At 39.9% G+C, this 15,698-nt stretch overlaps 1 long non-coding RNA gene across 1 annotated transcript in view; it reads right to left on the bottom strand.

Moving 5' to 3' along the window:
- LOC109972139 (uncharacterized) overlaps positions 1 to 15,698 on the bottom strand; it is a 31,045-nt gene that overhangs the window by 1,093 nt on the left and 14,254 nt on the right. The window contains exon 2 of the long non-coding RNA XR_002276647.1: positions 6,207 to 6,277. This is a non-coding gene — a long non-coding RNA (uncharacterized LOC109972139). The remainder of the gene's footprint in view (positions 1 to 6,206; positions 6,278 to 15,698) is intronic.

Raw genomic sequence — 15,698 nt, 5'->3', positions numbered from 1 at the left:
AAAAAAAAAAAAAAAAAAAAATCAGTACACACACCAAAGCTAATTTATCAAACGTCTCCAGAGCCACAGATATACAAAGTTAGATGTTCCAAAAGTTGCAACCCTTCTGTGAGTCAGCTAGTTTACACAGTTTATACACTATTTGAATAGTTGTATATAAAAAATGAGAAAAGGTGAGTTTTTTTTCCAGTTATTACTACTTTAACTCTTTTGGTTTGGACAGCAGACACACTACACCCCCATCTGACATTTTTGGACGTTTCACCATTATTTCCATTGAAACATATTAAGTGCTTCTTCTATCAATGCTGTGTCACCTTTGAGGAATTCAACCGAGAAAACCTTGACTCCAGTAACAGGCCAGTCCGTCTTACTGCCCTGTATGGATTTTGATTATGTCCACATGAAGCACTGAAAGTACAGTTCAGGAAACTTCCCTTTAAAGCCATTAGAATGTGATTGGCCAGACTTTACTGTCAACATTGCACCATGTCTGTTCATAATGTGTTTGCACAAAAGCAAACACATTATGAAGTGGCATGTCCATTTAATGGACTCAGATACGTCACCTAAAATAAGATCTTGGCTCTGATTATGACACTTTAAGCCTGCACAACAGGCACATATATAACAGCACAATTAGTGCAATTAGTCTCTAGTGCTGAGTTTATTTAAAAATTTTACAAATTTAACAATGATATTTAGATCTGTGGTAAAATCTCACACAAATTTAATTAATTGGCTAATCATTAGATTTAATTGCTAAGGCACAATGTCAAAAACTGTAATACTTATATGGACATTTAATCTTTTGTATTTTTACAGATTCTTAATTGTGGTTATTCAGTTGTAGCTCAACAAAAATGTTAAGGAATTCAAATATGGATCATAATTAAGGACTTCCACATTTTCCCTCTCTATCTGCACAAACCAGTCTGACTGTAATGGTAATTCTGTCGACTGGCATCTCCACTTGTTATGCCCTTGAGCAGGACTCCTAAAAGTAAAATAGAGAAAGAAAAACATCTTGCACTACTGTTTCTTGCATAAAGTTTAGCTTTGATAAAGAGGCTAAAGCAGTTCAGAAATCTTTTGAAAAGTAAAGTTTTGGAGACTTCACATTTTCCTGATGTGACATTGTAACCTCACACGCCAGTCAATATAACGATACAATGATTTGGACCAATTAAATCTCAAATTCTTACATAAGTCAGGGGTTCTACATATGGTTTCTGTAAAGAGTTTCCACAGGCACTCAGCAATTGTTTTGCACTTCTACTGTTATTTAAACACTATCTGAGTTTTGGCTTCTTTAATGAAAAAGGTGTGACTGCTGCTGAGCAAAGGTGAGTCCCTAAACCCTAAATAAGAACTCTTCAAAGTATGCATCAAAACTTTAATTAGACATAACGGTAACTGATGGGAAAGCTTTGCATTCATTCATTTCATTGAACTAACTTGATCTCTTCAGACTTGAGGCATTCCCCTTGGAAAAACCGAAAATGTTGTGGCCAAATTTGGTCTATTCTAGAAAGCAATCTTCAGCTCCGGTGGACCTAAAAATATTCATGTGCACCACTACAGACACACTTGAGTTTATAAACACAAAACACCAATTTTCAAAAACTGACATTTAGTACAGGTTTAAAATCATATATGAGAGAAAGGTCTTTAGTCATGAGGACATGTCTTCCTGGATTAATGGAACCTCAGGGAAACCTTATCTGACTTGTAGTGTTTCCTGTTCTCAGAAAGTCTTTTTCTCAAAAACAGATTATCTTGCTGTATAGCCTGGGTTGACCTGAATAGAGTATTATTATTACTATTAATAACACAGGGAGTAGCATAACCAGAAGTAAGGCAATCCTGGCAGTAATGCTAGTGCTAGTATTGTAGCATCAGTCACTGTAGCAGTTAGGTTATTTAGGGTCTTTGAATGGGAAAACATTTTTCTACCCGAAGTCTCCTAAGAGTGTTTACAGATGAAACTAGTCTATCTGTGGCTGTGGTGCATTTATCTGCTCCACTCGCGAGCGGGTCTGATCTCCTGAGCTCATGGCCTCACAGTGGAAGCCAGCGACAGTAGTTGAACACTGGATGCAAATAGTGCAGGATCTGAGCAGAAGGGGACTTCAAGAGTGACACCCTGATTTATGATGATTAATAGCATGCTGGAATAATGAAGCCATGTAGTCTTGGTGAAGCTGGTATACATCATATCTAGAGTTGTATAGTATGCAAACTCCATCAAGTCTACTCTAGCCCCATTTGTGTTCATTAGTACAGACTCCCACCACCTCATCGACATGAAAGAACGCGTAAAGTGGGCTCTAAATGGAGCTTATTGACCAAGTCCATCGATCTCCAGCTTATGTGTTTCCTGAGACAAGCTGGCTACTTGTAAATGATTGAGTATTTGACTAATTACCAAGACTGAGTGTGACACCAGGACCTAGCTCAGTACTATTATTGGTGTAGACCAACTGACAGACCAGTATGATGTTTTCATTCCTCTGTATTGCATCAAGTAGTTTGATACAAGAGGCCTGTCAGCCTGATAAAGCAGTGATGAGGAAACACTCCCCATCTTTCAGCAGGCCATGATGGACCGCCGTGATACCACAAGTGGACACATTAGTGAAGTAAAATAGTTTTTAATTGTTTCCACATGCAACCTTGACCATGTGCTACTTGACAAAACTGCTAAATGGACAGTCAGAGCAACACAAAGCATAGTTACTGAATGTGTCAGCCCAGTTGGGTCCGAGCAAACTCCCTAATACATCTTTTACTTGTTCTGTCTCCTGCGCACCACTGAATTCAGTGCATCCATTTTACTTGACAAAGACGTTATATCATGACCAGTGATGGTCTGCTTGTACCAGTGGCAAATTAATATTGGTAAAGATGCTATAGGTAGTCACAGCATTTCAAAATGGTTGTATGCAAAACTACTGTCTCGGGCAAAAAAGTAATCTTGGATGAGCTGCATTATTTTGGTACACCGTGTTCATATTTTCTTATGTTCCTGATTGGTCAGTAATGACTGTACAGTGTATTTCCATTTTCACATGCATGACAAATGTATACACAGAGAGACTGACACAGAGAAATGATCACAGCTGACAACTCCCTCTCCCATGACACCACAGCTGTCCCGTGCACATGCACACACACACAAATGTACTTCATACCTTATGGACATAGTCCATCCTCCTCAGCTGTTTTCCCTGAGCCAACACCAATCTAACTGATCCATGACGGCAGCAGTGGGATATTATGTTACTATGTGAGAGAATTAGCATGGTGTTGCCGGATTTAGCCCCATAAGCTTTGCAGGGTTAGGAGTATCTGGGGTATATGGGCTAGTGGCTTCCCTGAACTTAAGCCCCTCTTCCTGGGTATATATGGCTGCCACACCTGTCCTCACTGACATATGCAATTTCACTTTTCCTGGCTCACATACAGACTCAAGAGAGTGTGGGTTGGTGTAACCGTGTGGATTTGTTTCTTTTAGCTCAGGCTGTATAATGTTGTTTATGGACAGTAAATATGCATCCATTTATTTTTTGCTACATGGTGTGCTCTTTTTGGAAAGTCAGAACAAGCATATTGTAAGCAAATGTGTTTATGTAATTTAATGTGTGAAAGAATACATATTATAAAAATGGGACATCAGTGAAATAAAGAGTGTAGATTGATTCTGAATGCTGAGACTACGTGAACTGTGAAGACCATTTTAAAGGTGCTATGGCACATGAAGTTTTGTCCTCTTCTTTTTGTACAAGACATAAGTGAATTCCTTCTTTAAGCATGGCACAGACATTGGATTGACCTGCAACACAAGGGCTGACAAAATTTTATATTATGCATGCAAATAAGGGTCAAATAAGTTTTTGTTTTCAGGTCTTTCTTGAAAAAGAGACTGTGATCTCAATGAGACTACCTGAAGATTACACTTGTCACATACAGTATATTGTTTGACACAGCCAAACTCACAGTTTACTTCTTCTCACAACTGATAAGTGTTACGTATGTAAACAGTACCTGTTAACTAGACCAGTTCCTTTCATTATTGCACTAAGACTGTCACTCAGTCCCTATATAGTGTATGGAGCAAAGTCTGACTAAATTAACATTAATACAGATTAACAGCATCATCTGCATTGCGTGTGAGCATCACTCCACTGCTTCCATCTATGACACACCCAGCTTTAAGGTACAGTATGTATAGGTAACAGTGACCATAACATTTTCCACAAGCATTTTAAAATTAATATGCAAAATAAATTCACACCCCGCACATAATCTCTTTGTCTCATCATTGTTAAAGCATATTCACACACTGCACAGTTTGTGTCCATTCATGTTCAGTTTGTTGTTTTTGTACATTGGTTTTCTTACTGTTAAGGACCTTGCCTCATCCTCTTGCCTCAGAGGGTTGAAGAATGAGGCAAGGTCTTCACTGTTATGTAAAGACCCCATACTGTATTATTTACATTAATAATCCACAGAAGAGAATATTCCCAGCAGCGTGCACACACAAATGTTAATGTGCAGACAAACACATGCACTAAGTAAAATATTTAATGTTGTGTTTGATTCCCACTATGTTGGCTCATGTATCATTGGGCTAGGGATGGAAATATCATTTCCATGGTGAAAAGAAGAAAAGCACAGCCTTCCTTCCATGCTTTGTCTCTACTTCCAACAGCAGAGCTGTTGAATTACAGAGCACAGTCCCTGCCAACCTCTCTGTGGCCCAGTGTACTGTGGGGAAGAAACACATCCAGAAAGAAAGCTCTAGACGAGGCACTGGGAGGAAGGATTACCTAATCAACCTACACTACTGTATACAGCAGTAACACATTAGAGAAATGTTTACCAACCAAGGGTACTTGTATTCCAGGACTACATCTGCAGTTGCAGTTGGTTTAAAAAAAAAAAAAAATCATTTGATAAAAAGTATAAACATCCACATATTGAGTAACTGCAGCTGTGACACGTGTTGTGATGAAGAATACAAGAAAACTAGCTAACATGCTAGCAGAAAAGTCTAAAGAGCTAAAAGTATACATGGTTAAAGTAGATAGCTAAAAGCAATTAAACTGTTCAGTGCCAAATATGGTTGAAATAGTTTTCTAACGGTGAAGGATAAATGGTTATTTCATGGCTCACTCCCTGTCCACAGATATATGACCATGGCCACACATCTTTGTTTGATATTTAACAATCTGTATAATCAAAGGACGCCAACCTCACTGGTAAAGTTCTAATAGTGTGTCTGACCACACACACACAACCCCAACAGGGAAAGTGTCTAATACATTTAGGGAACAAGATTTTCCAGGCTTGTTGCTACAGGGGTTAGGCTCCCACCAAGCCTCCTTGAAGAACAACAATAAGAAACAGTTAAAGCTACATGGAAACTGTTTAATAGCAAGCTAAAAGTAACGAATAAATGGCTGAAATAAGTCATGTATAAATGTGGGAGAACATTATTGGCCTTGAGTGCTGGGCCAGAAATGTTAGAAATGCAAAATGAAATGGGCAAATCAAAGCAAAATCATTGCAGGGCAGCTATAGTCAGAGCCCCCCCACTTGCTTTTAACCCAATGGTATGATGTCTGCCTGTCATCACACCTGACTGGTTGCATGCACAAATATCCCAGTCTTTACACACCCAGTTTCCATCACTAATGTTACAAATGCAAATTTTTATATATTCAATAGTGTTAAGCAATCACCATCTTAAAATCATCTCAAATGAAGACGGTTGGATCTTGATGAGCAGTTCATCTGATATTGCTGTGTGGGGTATGTCTAAAAAGAAAGGGTGGGAATCAGGGTCTGTACTGTATGCTCTCTGGCCTGACAGGTAATGCAGTTCCCTCCACTTCTTTTGAGTCTGCTCAGTCCCTATACTTAGTCTGCTTTTTATGCTCTGGACAGAGGAAAATGAGAGCCAGAGAATGAATTGTTGTTGGACAGTTCTGTCTGTTATTCCAGCTCGCTGTGTTGAAATGTCCCCCCTCCCAGGTTCAGCTGGAGAGAAGCATATATCTACAGTATGTGATTACACTGTCTTTTCTACCTTTAACTTAGTGTGTGCTGACTTCATTTTTGTTGGATGTGGGACAGTGCTCTTGCGGGTGGTGAGGAATGCTTGGAAAAAAGATGGATATTATGCTTGAAGGAAACAGTACCTGGTCTCACGCTCCTGCCTTCCAGGGCCGTTTTCATTGAGTTGCCAGTCAAGAGGGACCCCATGCTTTGCCTGAAAAGCAAAGCGGTGTGAAAAAATAGGTTTCAGAAAGAGCGGGAGCGGATGCTGTGTTTTGAGGGAGGCATTACAGTGCATTTATATTGTCGAAACTATATATATACATCCTTGAATATCTGAAGGATAAAGCTATCTGTATAATTCAAACAAAATACTATCAGTCATACAACAAGAAATTATCAAACAACGCCCAAAACTTTCAGGTCTGCAAAATAGGGCAGGACACTTGGTTAGACAGTTGGTGCACTTGTCTGAAACTGGCTGACTATGTATTCTTCACCTAGTTACTTCCATTAGTATTTTTTGTCTACAACCAAATGCAACACCATGAACGGCTTCATGGGGAGATTGTCTAAAAATGTTCATTATTTTTCTCAATTTTTACAAATCTTGTCACACTTCCTTCATCACCTCACTTATAAGTGTGGCATTTTGGAAAAGGCAGAAATGCCTCTGAACAAATTCAGATGACATAGTGTACAAACTAGCTTGTTCATACTGGGCCTTTTAGCTGAAGATCATCAGACCACAGATCGGTGACAAATTAAAGTAAAAACCAAAATGAAGTTTCTTAGTAAAGACCATCTTTATTACTCCTTGTCTGTGACTGCAGTTTACAGTATGGACATCACAATTTGTGTGGATTTTCTTGCTATCTTTTACTCTGTCTATACTTTTATGCATATGAATTCAGAGAGGAGATCAAAGACCTTGGGGCAACCGGAAGACAGGATTACAACAATGATGTCAGAAATCTTGTCAGTAAACTGTCTACTAATTCCACAGAGACTGAAAAGAAGCACCCATCCTTTTTTCAGCACCATTCCTGCCATCAGATGTAAGCTCCTTGTTATGCTAAAAGGAAACTCAAATGTCTCAGCATAAAAGGCATCAAAAGACAGTCCCAAATTATTTCTAAATAGTTCAAAATGATCTCTGAAAAGCATGCCTTTTGAATTTCTAAACAGTCAGCGTGGAAACGGCACTTTTAGTCCTGTGAAATCTCACCTTTGCTATTTTTCTCAACAAACAAAAAAGATAGTTCCATCTCAACCAACTGGGAAGACTGCTGAACTCTGACCATAATACATTTCACACATGCTTAGTTCTCTCAGGGTGGGAAAAATTAGCTCATTTTTCTGCTTTGTTTTCCTTGCCCATACCATTCGGAAAACCAAACTTGAAATGTCAGCTTTACTTTTGAGGAAATGCACTAAGACCAACATTGCAATACTGTAAAAATAAATGATAGCTGGGTTCGGGCCATTTGCAAAGCTGTCATCTTGTCTGTTTTTATTTGGAGAAAGCCACCTTAGAATGAAGTGTGTGAGGCCTGCAGCTAGGATCCAGCACACTGTTTGGCTCTGGGACTGGTGGATTCTCTGGACAGACTGAGGGAAGGCGTGGGGTTACATTCATCGCCAACAGTGATGTCAATTCATGTTCTGATTTTTCTCTCCTATTACCAAAGAGTTTGCACTGTGGGAGACACTCTTGGAATTTCTCTGTTTATTTTGTTTTTGTCCTTGACCTAATCAGGGGTGGCCAATTCCAGTCCTCGAGGGCTGTTGTCCTGCTTGTTTTCCAACTATCCTGCCTGACCTGCTGCTGATTACCTGGCTCAGGTGTGTTCAGCCAGTCAGAAGCTGAAAGATACCATCTTAAATGAAAGTGGAGTGAGGAAAGATAAAGTCAATTGGTATCTTCCAACTTCTGACTGGCTGAACACACCTGAGCCAGGTAATCAGCAGCAGGTCAGGCAGGGATAATTGGAAAACAAGCAGGACAGCGGCCCTCGATGACTGGAATTGGCCACCCCTGGTTTAAAGGAACAATACCAGAGCACTAAGAAATATAGTCACCCTACCTGAACAATGTACTCAGGTACCCATTGAATATTATTTCATTCATAGTAAAAGGCACATACTTGTTACATTACTGAGCACCATTAAAAGGCCTCTCAGTAACTGCAAAGCTGCTACATGCACACATTTTTTAAACTCAATTTAACCTTTATTGTCGTTTCAACCATATACAAGGTACACAGACTCAAGACTTAAAGTGTTTGTCATGTGCACAGTGAAGAAACGCGTTTTCCTGTACAATGAAATGTTTTTCAGCGAAAGGAAATATTGTTACTTCAGGTATTCCAGCAACAAAGTACAAGAGTATCTTTCCTGACCAGTATATAAACACAGACAGGAACATCGATATTGGATTTTTGCAACTGCACTTATCTTCTGTGACAGCATCTACTGTATGACAGGATGTAAACTCCAGGGTACGTATTACACACTGGTTCACCACCCTCCACACCGTTATTTTGAAGGCGCACTGAACTTTGCCACTGGATGTAATCATGAGATGCAGAACTGTCAAGTCTCTGATGTTTCCTGTGTAATATTCACATTTCAAGAGTATTTCATATTGTTGTACTCTATACAGCAGCACAGATTACAGACTAAAGTATGAGTTTCCAAATCAAGTGCCCATCTCTGTGCCATTTACAATTCTGACATGGCCTTATAGTAAAAACAAAAGTGGGATTTAACCTGCTAGAGTACTTGGATGGTAGACTATCATGGAAGCAAAACCCTTTTGTTATACAATTAATCAATAAAATGTTGATTTTTTTTTGTGCCAACTCTTGTAAAGGGTAAAATAAAAAAGGTGGAGGTTAAGAGCTGGCATTAGACGTATGGATTACAAGGGTTACCCGAAGTGCTCGACACAGTACTACATTTGGAAGGAGGAGCACGGTATTGGGATTTTATTTTATGTGCTTGCTTTTGAAACCCAGACTCTGAGGCTTTGTGAGGCTGTCACATAATGGGGTTTCCTGTCACAAGGTTGTCCGATGCCATTAATTTGCTTCTCCTGGTACATTCTCCTGGGCTATTGGCTATACACCCAACATCAAGCTTTTCAGTGCTGGCACATCTCTCTCCCTCTCAGAAGCACCATCTTTTCAAAGAGCCGTGGCACTGCTGGAGAGCCTTTTAAGAAACCACAGCAGTGTGGGGGGTGCATGGACCTGCATGATCTTTCCAAACATACAAGAGAGATGAGGCCTGAGCATGAATAAACACAGCACAGCCTGAAGTGCTTTCTGAAGAAACTTACCCCTTAGACCTGTCTTGAGGAGAAAAAATAGGCTTTGCGAAGACAGTTGAGAATAAAAGAGAAAGGAGGTATTAGGAGTGCCCCCTGTCAGACAGCTGGAGTTCCTGCAGCCTCCGAGTGCATTCCAAAGATCATGAAACTGAGTGAGAGGGAGGTGGAAGAAAGACAAAGGTTTTCATAAAGGAGGAGGCCCAGAAGATACAGTCAACCCCCCGTTGGCCCTGCTCTTTTCACTGAATACACAAGACGATAAGGATGGCCTCTCGATCTGAAACAACCCCTGGAGGGCTGTGAAGGCACTGTGAAGAAGCTCTCCTGGCTTGTTCACAGGTTCTATTGGACATGCCGGCCAGGAGGAGACTGGGAGGCCTACTTCACAGACAGAGAAACAAAACAGTGCTGTGACTGAAGCAACATATAGGGACAAAGAAACCAAGATGGCCAAAGAGCTGAGAGGCTGTAGATAAACAGTATGCAGGAGGAAGGGACTGTTTAGACTGATGAGACAGGGGTGAGCGGGGGGTATGTCACTCATCATTCTGGCTTCACCTTTGTCTGCACCGTCACATCAAACAAACACACAATACAGTATATACAAACAAAAGAGGCCAGTCACACAGCCTTCGCTGCCACACTGTGCGTTGTTTACTGCTCTGTGTCTGAAATAAGACCCAGTCTACAGCCCACTCATCAAACTTCGACCTCAGTTTTGTGGAGTTAGTTCAGGTAGTTTAGGATATAAGGATGTCTGGTAAGACAGACCTGTCCTGTGACGATGTAAAAGAAAAGAATTCACAATAGCAATGGGTCAGTAAAGAACATTTTTTTCTACAGAGCACCTAAATGTATATAGCCTCTGTGTTTAAAATGTACGCTTTTGCTTAAAGTCTCAACACATTCCACTGCGTTTATTTTATTAGTCATCACAAAATGCCAGTTGTAGGTTTCCAGAGTCTATGGTGGTGTCTTGAATTAGCTAGTCTGTTTGACCCAAAATATTAACTAGAAAATGAAACAGCAAAGGGAGTGAAACCTAGAAATGTTCAGTAGTGTTGCTTAAAAATGATTTTGTAAGCTTAATAAGTGATTAATCAGTTATCACAATTAATGTTCTGTTGACTGAGCAATTGGTCACAAATGAACATTTGTGGAGTTTTATATTTATTACTTTGATCCTGCAGAACTTAGTTTTAAATTCTAGTAGAGATACCAAAGTTTCTAAAAATACTAAAATATGTCAGGCTGAATCATGGAGAAATGTGTGTAAAGTGATGCAGAAAACATCACAAATAGTTCCATCTGATGGAAGGATGCAGGCATACAAAAACATAGAGTGTTGGGTTAAAAATCATATTGCTTCAGTGAAGAGCTGGTACTAGCCAATAAACAATATATGCACAATACTGTTAGTGTGGAATAAGAAAAGCTGCTTGAATTTAAAATGCCCATGACATTCTCATTTCCAGCCATTTAATGTTTAATCTTGGGTACCTCTAGATTAGCTTTGCACCCTTCATAACTCCAAATAGTCTGTAATTATTTCAGAACAATAAAACCAGAGACCCTCTTCCTAGAAACAAGAGGATTGTTCATGAAGGCACAACTCCTGCTGCTGGTGTTGCCTCCAAAGCGAATAGCAGGACGAACTGCAACAGCATTAATTAATTTCAATTTCTCTTCCATAGATAGGTAAACAACAGTATATTTACCGATGAAACAATCACATACAGTCCCAAAGAAGTGAAATTAATTCCAGCTGGTAGAGTAGCTCTGACAATAACATCATGGATCATTAATCTGCTTGTTAACCAGCAACACATCACATGCGGCAGACACACTGACAGTCAAAACAAACAAGTACTTCTCTCCAGGGGAATCCAGCATTGATGAGCTGATCAGTCACCACCAGGGGCTTCACTGCTTGGCTGCTTGTAGGTTAAACTCCGTCAGGTAAAACAACGAGTCCCTGTACAGGAACATTCCTGGACATGCAGTAACCCCAGGCCCTGTATTTTTCTCATCCTCTGGTCACAGTGTAGCAACAAGAGGGAAAATATATCCACAAAACCAGGTGCAAAAAATTCTGCTTATACAATGGCAGCGGAGGATATCAGGTAAGCTCACATGAATGCACAAACTGCCTGGAGATCATGACCATTCAAGAAAATCCGTAAAATGTTGCATAATACTTCATTTTTGTCCGAAAAAAAAAAGTCTTATGAACGAGGTTTGTGAGATGTGTATAAACCGAGTTGCTTCTGCTTAGATGTACAAGAATCAGAATCAGAATCTCAGAATCTGCTTTATTGGCCAGGTGTGTCGAACACATGAGGACTTTGACTCTGGTACATCGGCTCTCAATATGTACAGTATGTACATATCCTCATGCAAGGGGCAAGTAAACAGTAGACCAGCATAAGGCTGTGTAATATAACAAAATAAGCAGTATTAGCAAGCAAGAAACAGTGCAATCAATGCAGAATAAGCAGTATAGACAGGCAGTAAACAATGCAGATGGACAAAGGAATGCTCATTGTGAAATGGGATAAGTAGAATAAAAATAGAGTACTGAAAACTAATGACCTGTACGAATCTGTATAATCTGTATGAACAAGTGTTGCACTGAGGGTTATTGTCCAGTCATACTGTCATTGGTTAAGTGTTCATCAGAGTGACAGCCTGGAGGAAGAAACTGTCCCTGTGCCTGGTTGAGGGGAGGAGTACACCTCATTTTTTGAGCTTTAGGTCACGTCTAAGATGATAATTCACCATTCTAAAACTGTAAATAAGTTAGAAAACAAGGGAAAGCATGCCTTGGGCTCTTTAAAGTCAGGGTAAACTGGAAATAAATGTGTTCCGAGTTTGTCACACCACAGGAAGATTAACCACCCAGCAAAATTTGAATGATTAAAAAACCCAAGTATATAAGATTAGCTTTCACAACCATGAAAAAATAAGGATCATTTTCTACTCTGAAATGCTGGGGACATGTCAGATGAAGAGTCCAAAACCACCCCAAATCGCAAAAATATTCTGACTGTTCTCAACATGGAACATCGAAGAAGAACATGTAGGAAAGGCGCATTTGTGGCATAGCTAGCAAAAGCCCCTTTTCCACCGCCTGATACTGGCTCAGCTTGCCTTATTTGTGTTTCCATTACTCAAATGTTCGGGATAGTACCTGGGACTATTTTTGGTATCTGTCAAGGTTCCAAGCACGCAGAGGTGATACCAAATGGTGATGTGTAAACACTGCAGACAGGTGATTTGTCAGAGAAATTTTGTCATTAATGTGCAAGACATCTTGCAACAAAGAAAGCACCATTTTTAAAAGCAACATTATTTAATGCTAACCGCTACTTTACTGTAGTTACCATACTAACTAAAAATTGCTGCATGCTGAGAATCAAGAACAGCATACCTTCTATGTCCCTCATTGTTACTGTGTCTGTTGCTGACGACATCATGGCAGTGTAAGGCAATGTCACTATGACAACCAGCTGCACTGGAAAGGGACCAGCTGCAGTGAGAAAACCAAACATCTGCTCCTAAAAGCTAGTAGAGTTGAGTCAAGTCATTTGTTCATTAATGTTTGTGCAATTAAACCTTTGCATGTAAAAAGCTAGTGAGAGTAATTTAACAAAACACCCGCTAAACAAGCATAAACTTGCAGAAAAGTGAAAATTTAAGCTTTGTCAGTCTGCGAGCTTGTTAGGCTAACAGCAAAGAGCTGCTCCATCACATTCACCATTCACGTGTTCCTACTTCTGTCATCGTTTAATACTGAGGTAGCAGCATTATAATGTTATTTCTTAAAAAAAAAAAAACATAACAGTGGCTGTAAAGTTCCATCTGTGCTCAGTCTCTTGAGTGCCCCAAAAAACAGATGTGTTACAGTGTTGGGGGAAGGATTATGTTAAGGATAGCTCCAGCGCGTCATTGAGCTATGATTTCTGCCCCACCCAAAAAAATCCTAAACTCAAAAATGATAAAACCATCTAAGTCTACAATTCAGCACTACATAGTTTTCAGTCTTTTCACATTTCAGCAACAATTTTATAATACTGTTAACGTGTTTAGAAATAAATCACTGATTTCGCTTTATCCAGACTTTAAAGTAGAAATGAAAGATGAAAATAGCATGGTAATGGGTTCGTTTATGAAGATGTTTCCCTTTGTCTGTGTTGGTTTCCTGCATGTACTATAGCGGCTACTTGACATCATGTTGAAAACATCAAATCCCCCCTCACTAGTTAATTAGCCAAATAATCTGTGGAACCCCTGAACACTTATGGACTCCTTCATTTCTCTAGAACCCCTGCACTATGCTGCATACCAGACAGGACACGTTCTTCCTCCTATGCTTTACTGCTCAGGAGCTGCACACATACATCACATGTATGTCATTTCAATAAACATTGAAAACTTGTCATAGTATGGGTCTACCTATAGTCTGTGTGTGTTTGCTTATATATACTTCTTCAAGTAACCTCTTACATGCTCATGCACTGCTGGACAATTCTCATGCAAATGCACATACATACACACACACTACCAGTCTATACAAGAACACTTCTGTGTTATCTGGACACTTTAAGTCCCCTCTTAGAAATATACAATCCCCTCTGTATGTTTCCATGTGAGCCTCCTCCAACTGCAACATCCACGCACACACACACACTTCCCCCATTACATCATGGTGGAGGTATTCCAGTTGGACCTATGGGGATTAGAAAGCAGAAAGAGTTGAAACTTCTCCAATAAAACCTCTGCACATCCCAGCTCACATCCATCTACTTTCAGTCCCCCTCCTCATTCCTGCACCTGCTTCTAGTTATTACCATCCCATCCCACCACCACCACCACCTCCTCCTTCTCCTCCTCCTCTTTACCACTGGGAAGCAGAGACTGAGCTTTTCAAAATTCCCATTCACTAGGTAAAACATTGAAAACACAGCTTTCTACCTCTGCAGCGATGCGAGGCTGGAAGTCGCTTCACTCATGCCATTGTGGGCTTTTATGTTTTGACTCGGTTGTGTGTTTGTGTGTGAATGAGCCAGCTGAGGCTTTGCTTACTAGTTTACCTCATGGCCCCAGATATATCACCTCACTGCGAGAGCTGCCTTTGCTTCACTGAGACCACCTAGAGGAGCAGAGGCTTCCACTAAGATACACAGAATGAAACAAAAACAATGGTGTACACACATTCTCTGAGCCACTGTATAGGATTACTGTCAATTTACAGCAGGATTTCAGTGTTATTTTTATATACAGCATTTTACAATTAATATAAGAGGAATCTGATGAATTACAGCACACTGACCATTTTTAACAGATCTACAGTGTAGTCCTACAATACTTTACTGCTAATCAAATGTCCAAAGGGTCTTAAGTAACAGTATCCTGCAGCATTTTTTGCATCTTGGGAAGAGCTAATTCACCTGAACTCCCTCTGAATAGTAGTTAGTCCATCTATTTCTGCATAACATCATATTCATAGGTGCCATGTTTCCTGAAAAGGCTCATGTATGTACTTATCCCATTCATTAATATTTCAGGCAACAGTTTTTTAAATTAAGCATGATTTATGCTTACAGGAGTATTCCGTACATACATGGGGTGCATTTTCGTATTCACTGACTAAGGAAAATAAAACAAAGTTAAAATTATGTTAAAAACCTAAACAGACATTCGGGGCTTGAGCCCCATGCAGAATCCATCATGTTGAGCAAAGAAACAAAAACATGACTTATACAGATGGAGCGCAGGTGGAATCAATTATAATGATTAGACCATGTATAATCCACAATGCTGCATTATCTCTACATTGCTCCCTGGTTTATCTGCTGCTCTGCAACAATGCACTGATTACTGTGGGGTTGTTTCTGCTATTGCTGTTCTTAAATTCAGCTAATTCAATAAAAACAAGTTCATACAGTGCTGCATCAGGTGTGGAGTACTAGGTAGCTAAAATGTAGATGAAATAGTGTACTGGATGAACTTGGACCTTTGTTAGATCTCTTTTTCTGAGATATCAAACTGGATGGTAGGACATGGTGCACGTTATGTGTAACTGGGACAACAGTATTCTAAAGGGGGGGTTCCATTATAGGAACCTACTGAAACATGTTTTGCTGAGCAATGCTAGTCAGGGGTTCTGGATTTGTTTTCACTACGGTGCCCGTTTTGGAGGTGCATTCTGCGAGCTAAATTTCAGCACCCCTCAGGAGGTAGTACTAAAATAAAGTACCAGGAACATGTGGGGGAGGGGGTGCAGTCGCCAGTTAAATGT

The sequence above is a fragment of the Monopterus albus genome, unplaced genomic scaffold (genome assembly GCF_001952655.1).
Source record: "Monopterus albus unplaced genomic scaffold, M_albus_1.0 scaffold248.1, whole genome shotgun sequence".
In the NCBI taxonomy this organism is placed as follows: Eukaryota; Metazoa; Chordata; class Actinopteri; order Synbranchiformes; family Synbranchidae; genus Monopterus; species Monopterus albus.
The sequence above is the reverse complement of the archived record's forward strand: the minus strand, read 5'-3'. Positions and strand labels throughout refer to the sequence as shown.